Genomic DNA, 7,100 nt, shown 5'->3' with positions numbered 1-7,100 from the left:
GTTGATATATAAAGTAGAGAAATAACTCTACTTTACAAAATTTATAAAGCAGAGTTTTATCAAGTACAGCGTATAATGCTAATATATACCAAATAATTTAGGTCAAATTTTTTGAAACCTATAGAAAAAAATTTTAAAACTCCTACCACCTACCGCCGACCATGAGAGCTGGAGCGTCCACTTGTGAGAGGCAAGGACCAAGTTGACTACCACTGTTCTAGAAAGAATCTTTTAACACGCTTAAGAATACTTTTTTCAGGAGAAAAGTTTCTGGAGGCATATTGTATTCGCTGTTCATCTTTCGGAAAACTAAATTATAAATCATATATAGCCGCTATCCTTACCTTAAGGTCACTGTGGAACACCAGTTTGTCAGTCATCAGGTGTTTGTCAAATTATTTGTCAGTGGCCTGCATTGTTGACTTGTTTGTCAAACATTGCTGTGCTTGACACGGCTGAGAAAAATTTTTACTGGTGCCCGATATAATAAACAAGTTTGGCAGTTCACGCATTTGTCTGACAAGTATTAGCCTGTTGCTTACCTGTAACTTTGAATACCTGGCAATTGGAGTATAATTTGAATATTTTAAGTTTATATCCTGTGCTGTACCTCGTACTTCGCTCACTAGTGTCAAGATACCAACAGCTGTTTCGAGAGTGTGATTACATTTGACAGACTTTTTGGTTCGTCTGCACACTTGTTTGACAAACACAGCCCTAACACACAGTGAATTTGACAAACGAGTTTGATCGTTTTCAGTGGCGCTCAGGTTCATTTAGCACGACTTCCTATTTTGATTCTTTTTCTATTTCCTGTGTCTGTGTCCCGCATCGGAGCGCGGTCGACTTCGTTATTAACGAATTTGGGATGGTTAGTTTAAGACGTGGCCCGATGCCCTCCTTGTAGCCACTCCGTTTAGTATTAGGATTGTTTCAAATAGTGTGCAGTGGGAGAAAACACGTAGGAGAGGCAAGGTAACTGACAGAAATTCGAACTAGCACATGAAGAAACAGTGTCAGCAGACAAGGGAAAAATAAGAGCTCAGATTTCGATAATTAAGTGGATTTAAATACACAGCTGCAAGTACGATTGGTTGCAGTATCGAAGCACAGGGTGTATGATGCCCCTAGCATGCCCCTTTCAAAGGCATATGCAAATAGGGTGGGGGGGGATTGGGGGTGGAGGTGGCAAGCGTCCCAAGGCACTTGCTCCCTTTCCCCTTGGGGTCATCTGGAACACTAAAGCGCCAAAGAAACTGGTATAGCATTGCGTATTCAAATTTAGAGATAAGTAAACAGGCAGAATACGGTGCTGCAGTCGGCAATGCCTATGTATGAAAACAAGTATCTGGCGCAGCTGTTAGATCGGTTAGTGCTGCTACAATGGCAGGCTATCAAGATTGAAGTGAGTTTTAACGTAATGATATAGTTGGCGCACGAGCGATGAAGTGGGGATTTTCTTGTAAGACCACTTCACGATCGTAACGTGAATGTCAGGAATTCGGTGAAACATCAAACCTCCGACACCGCTGCGGCTGGAGAAAACTCCTGCAAGAACGGAACCAACGACGACTGAAGAGAATCGTTCAGCGTGACAGAAGTGCAAACCTTCCGCAAACTGCTGCAGATTTCAATTCTGGGCCATCAACGAGTGTCAGCGCGCGAACCATTCAAAGAAACATCATAGGTATGGGCCCGTCAACACCGACACTGGACTGCTGATGACTGAAACATGTTGCCTGATCGGACGAGTTTCGTTTCAAATTGTATCGAGCGGATGGACGTGTATGAGTATGGAGACAACCCTATGAACCCATGGACCCTGCATGTCAGCAGGGGGCTTCTCAAGCTGGTGGCGGCTCTATAATGGTGTGGGGCGTGTGCAGTTGAAGTGACATGGGACCCCCTGATACGTCTAGATACGACTCTGACACGTATGTAAGCATCCTGTCCGATCACCTGCATCCATTCACGTCCATTGTTAATTCTGACGGACATGGGGAATTCCACCAGGACAATGCGAGACCCGACACGTCCAGAATTATTGCAGAATGGTTCCAGGAATACCGTTCTAAGTTTAAACACTTCTGATGGCTACCTAACTCCCCAGACATGAACATTATTGAGCATATCTGGGATGTCATGCAACGTGCTGTTCAGAAGAAATCTCCACCCCCTCGTACTTTTACGGATTTATGGACAATACTGCAGGATTCATGCAATCAGTTCCCTCCAGCACTACTTCAGACATTAGTCGAGTCTATGCCACGTCATGTTGCGACACTTCAGCTTGTCCACGCGGGCCCTGCACGATATTAGGCAGGTGTACCAGTTTCTTTCTTTCTTTAGAGGGTGCGTATATATATTGTAATTTTATAATCTTGTTCATCCCCCCCCCCTCTCCGGATAAAACGACTATGGCTGCTTCATGTGTGGGGGTGTTCGCCTGGTCATTGTGTTAAATCATTGTAATTCTCTAGAGGAGCAGATGATGAGCAACCCTTGCTTTATCGTATAGCCGAACTATACAGTCTCTTAAGGCGCCAGAATGTAGTTGGCGCTATATTTATGGAGGAAATCCAGAAAATTCCAGCACTTTCTTCATTAGCACTTCTACTGCCCATCTACAATATTGTGCCATTCTGCTCGACAGACACACACGCAGATAAATAATGCCTTCATAACAAACCGTATACCAGTATGACTCACCTGTCGTGCCTGGTGGCCAAGGCAAGTGATAAAGCTCGTGGCTGCCAACAGAAAGTTCACTGGGTATTTGAGTCTGCCTTTTACCCAGCCTGCACCTGTGCGAAGATTCGTCATACACGATTTGTCGCTCGGACTCCAAATTAAATGGCAGGTCCCCTTTTCGAGGTGCGTTACCGAGTATTTTGTCGAAGACAAGTCGGGAAAGGAAGTTGCTCACAGCTACGACACTCTGCCCCAATAATTAGAAGAATGTAACCTTTAAACAGGGGAAAAAGACGAAGTGGTAATTTAAATGTGAGACGATTCCGTATTGCAACACCTTGGCCTCATGTCATGCTTTCTCCAACATGCGCTGTTGTAGTGACATACATTAAATATTGTCGGTCGGTGTGGCAGAGCGGTTCTAGACGCTTCAGTATATAATAATTTACTAACGAAATACTAGTAGATAGTTTTTGTAAGTTTTTGACTAGGAAAAAAATGAAGCACCCGCAAGGAGAATAGAAAATGAATGAAACTTCACGAGTTGAGAGGGTATGTGATGTTATTTCTGTGATTACAATATAGAGTCAGATTTGCAAGGAACTCATCGGTGTGATGGTGCACCCCCTATGATCTGAATGCATGCACTGACTCAGTTAGAAACGGTGTCATGAATCGTTGTATCTTACCCTGAGGAAATCTAGATGGACCACAGCTCCTGTAACTGGTCCTTGATATCCTGAACACTGGGCTGGCATGTAATTGACTTCCGAACAGATCGCACACCTCTACTAGGAACAGATCTGGGGATCTTGCTGGCTACGGATGCATCTCAACCTCGTGCAGACATTTCACAGAGACCTCCCGTGTATGATCGAGCGTTGTCCTGTTGAAAAGTGATATAACAATTCTGTCTTACTGCAGGATGTCCATGAGATACCGTTGTGCAGTCAAAGTTCCCTCAGTCGCTACTAATCCTGACCTGAAGTTATACCTGATCGTCCCCCACACACCATGATGCCAGGAGCATTGTGCCTCTCCAAAACATTGGAAGAGTGGGACCTCTCACATTTCGCTTCCATGACTGTCGACAACGGTCAGCTGTGGTAGCGCTGAATTATGATTCATTGCCGAACACAGTGTGATGCCATGCATCAGCAGTCTGTGCTTCTCTCTCTCATCATCACTCTAAATGCAACCGTTTGTGTGTTATGCTAAAGGCAGGCTATTCATAGGTCGGTAATTGTATAGTCTAGCTTCTGCTAGACTTCAACCAAAAGTGTGAGATGAAACAGAATGTCGGAGGGAGTCCATTACGTGTTCACCGACGGCAGGGCTAGTTCTGAAGGGGTTGCGATGTGCTTGGTGCACAATACGGCGATCCTCCTTTGTGGTGGTCAGGCATGGTCGGCTGGAACCTTCATGATGGGTATGCCTGTCGTCGCGTTCCGTGTAGTTCAACATCAGACCACTGTCACGTCTGACTGAATCACAAATCTGGATGTTGCAAGACCGACCAGTCAGCCAAACGAAGTCACACAATGAGGGGCCTTCAGACACTCTGTAAGGTGCTGATAACACTGTCTCACATGCGTATGCATCTCTGTGTCCTGCAAAGTGACCATTAAACATTTATCACTGTTCATACCCAGTATACACTGTATCAGGTCTGATAACAAAAGTAAACAAAAACTACACTAACGCACTCTGCTGGCTGTCCTACCTCTCACAGACAATTGTAACTGGGAAAGAAATGTTGAGTGTAGAACAAGTCAAGGTAGGTGTTCCATTGGCCTCTTTTTCTTCCTAATAATGATAAATGATCTGCCACCATTTATCAAGTCCACCACTGTGTTGTATGCACATGATATACCATTTCTTAATGCTAGTGATCATTTCAATAGCCTTAAAACTTGTGTAGCAAAGACAATTGACCAAGCATCCTATTGGTTCAAGGCAAATGGATTCCTGCTGAATGAAAACAAAATACAGCAGATGGTTTCTAGTCTTGGAGGTAAGCTTCTGTCAGATGATCCAAGTTTTGTGAAATTTTTGGGGGTTTACATACATGATAAATTATCTTGGGATCAACATGTACAATATATTAGTGGTAAGTTGTCAAGTGTTATTTACCTATTAAGTCGAATCATGGATTGTGTTCCTGAAAAATATGTTAGAACATCCTCTTTTCCATTCTTTCAAAGTATAATAACATATGGAATTCTTTTTTGGGGGTACTCTAGCTGTGTTCATGACATATTAAGACCGCAAAAAAAAGCTATTAGGATAATTACTGGTTCTGCATATAAGGCACCCTGTAAACCATTCTTCTGTGAACAAAAAAATATTGACTGTTATAAACCTATACATATACTATGTTCTAATTTATACGAAGAAAAAATTACCAGAAACAAAAACCAGAGAAAATGTACATAGCCACAATACAAGAAGGAATACGTGCCTCTATATTCCTTACCACACATTATCAAAGTCACTCAACATCTATGAAATCATGGGGTACAAATTATTTAATAATCTTCCTCAATCTGTTCAAGAATTATCTTAAAAATTATTCAAAAAAAAAAACAATTCATGACTGACTAGTCCTCCACCCATCTATGATATAAGAGAATTTATCAACTGTTATATAATACTACAATGTTAACAACAAACCTGTTGTTTCTTTCAAACTATTAATTGTATTTTAGTATGTATATGATTATTATTATAATGATGTGTATGTGTATGAAGTTACACAGACATCCAATCATGTCTTCCGGGTGCTTCCCGTTTTTTGTCACGCAGTGTATAAAGATGCTGTTGTTCTCTTGTTCATCAATCCTAAGACTGATTCGATACGTTTCTCCAGTCCCACCGCTTACCACGTGCCTTTTTCAGTGCAGCATAGGTGCTACGTCCTACATTTGTGATCTGCTGTGTATAGCCACTATAGGTCTGCGCATGCAATTCTTCCCTTCCTGTATCCCTTCAACACTAGTTTTTATCAGTGACTCTGTTCAGATATGCGCTGAAGCATTCCGTATCTCTGATTCTTTATGTTCTTTAGAAAGACCGCATTTATGCGAATGCTGTCTAGGCAGCAGCCTAGACCTACACCACAAAAATTTAAAGTAAAAAAGTTTTTGTTTTAATACAGGGATTTGAACCCCTTTATTGTCATAAAGAACGCATTTTCATGGGCTTATTCAGCTGTTTTTTTTCAGTAGACAGTTGAAATGATTCAAGGTAACATTCACTTCTGAAACCTCTCGTTCCCTGATTCAGTTTCCCATTGGAATCTGATCAAACGCGCCTTACTTTAGTTGACAAAACAGCAAAGATTTTTTAAAAGAACGTTAAGCGGATTTTTGATCACTTGAATAGCTAAAACCAATTTCGTCCATAATTCACTCCATGGAAACATAGATTGTTTTCCTAACGCCAAGGTCACTCTTAGAATATATCTGTCACTTACGACCACAAACTGTATTAGTAAAAGGTCTCAGTTTCAAAACTGGAAATCAACCTCTGTGTTCAAAACAGAGGCTTAACATTTTCACTTCGCTTTTTGTTGAAAATAGTATTTTAAGACAACTAAATTGTGAAGACTTTATAAGCATTTCCATTAGTACAAAGTGTAAAATCACAGAAACTGGTCGGTGAGGGTATTTTCATTTTAAGGGTGCTTATAACTGAAAATATTTCCTTGGCTGATGTATCCTCTTTGTTATTTTGAATTTACCAACCAAACATGTTTTTTATTGTTTTAAATTATTATTTAAAAGTAAAATTCTGATTTTTGCATGGATACTCATTTTTCTAATACAGTACATTTATTCATAATGATGTTAATAGCTTGTGTTCAGTATCTTACCGATTTCAATTCTTTTAATTTTTATTCTCACCAAATCATTAAATTCTCAACTGTATAATAAAATTTTATATAATGAAATCACAGACGTTAAATGCTGCGTTATAAGCATTAAATCCGAAAACTGCTGCAAAATGCTTTTTTGTGATTTCGACATCACAAAATTTCCCCTGGTATGACTCACACTCATAGGTTCAGCGTGGGGGTCTACAGATCCTAAGTAAAGCCATCTTCTTTTCTAAGTATTTTTTCTCCTTGACTCAGAGCGAAACGTCTCTATTCCTTAAACGATCAATTCACCCATCATTCAACAGTCTTTGTGACCTCACTTTTGAGAAACAATCAGTTTATTCCTGTCTCCCCCACCATCCTTGTTTTGCATCCAAACAGAGCTCTGTTCCTAACATTGCCTCTGATTAATATCCTATAGTCTCAAAGTTTACATGTCAGCAATGTCCCTTTCTATAAAACAGCCTTTAACTTCTGCAATATTTGCTACCATGTCTTTCTGCAATGTATTTTATCTGTTTACTCCCAA

Source organism: Schistocerca gregaria, chromosome 9 (assembly GCF_023897955.1).
Source record: "Schistocerca gregaria isolate iqSchGreg1 chromosome 9, iqSchGreg1.2, whole genome shotgun sequence".
NCBI classification, from domain to species: Eukaryota; Metazoa; Arthropoda; class Insecta; order Orthoptera; family Acrididae; genus Schistocerca; species Schistocerca gregaria.
Note: the sequence above shows the minus strand (reverse complement) of the source record.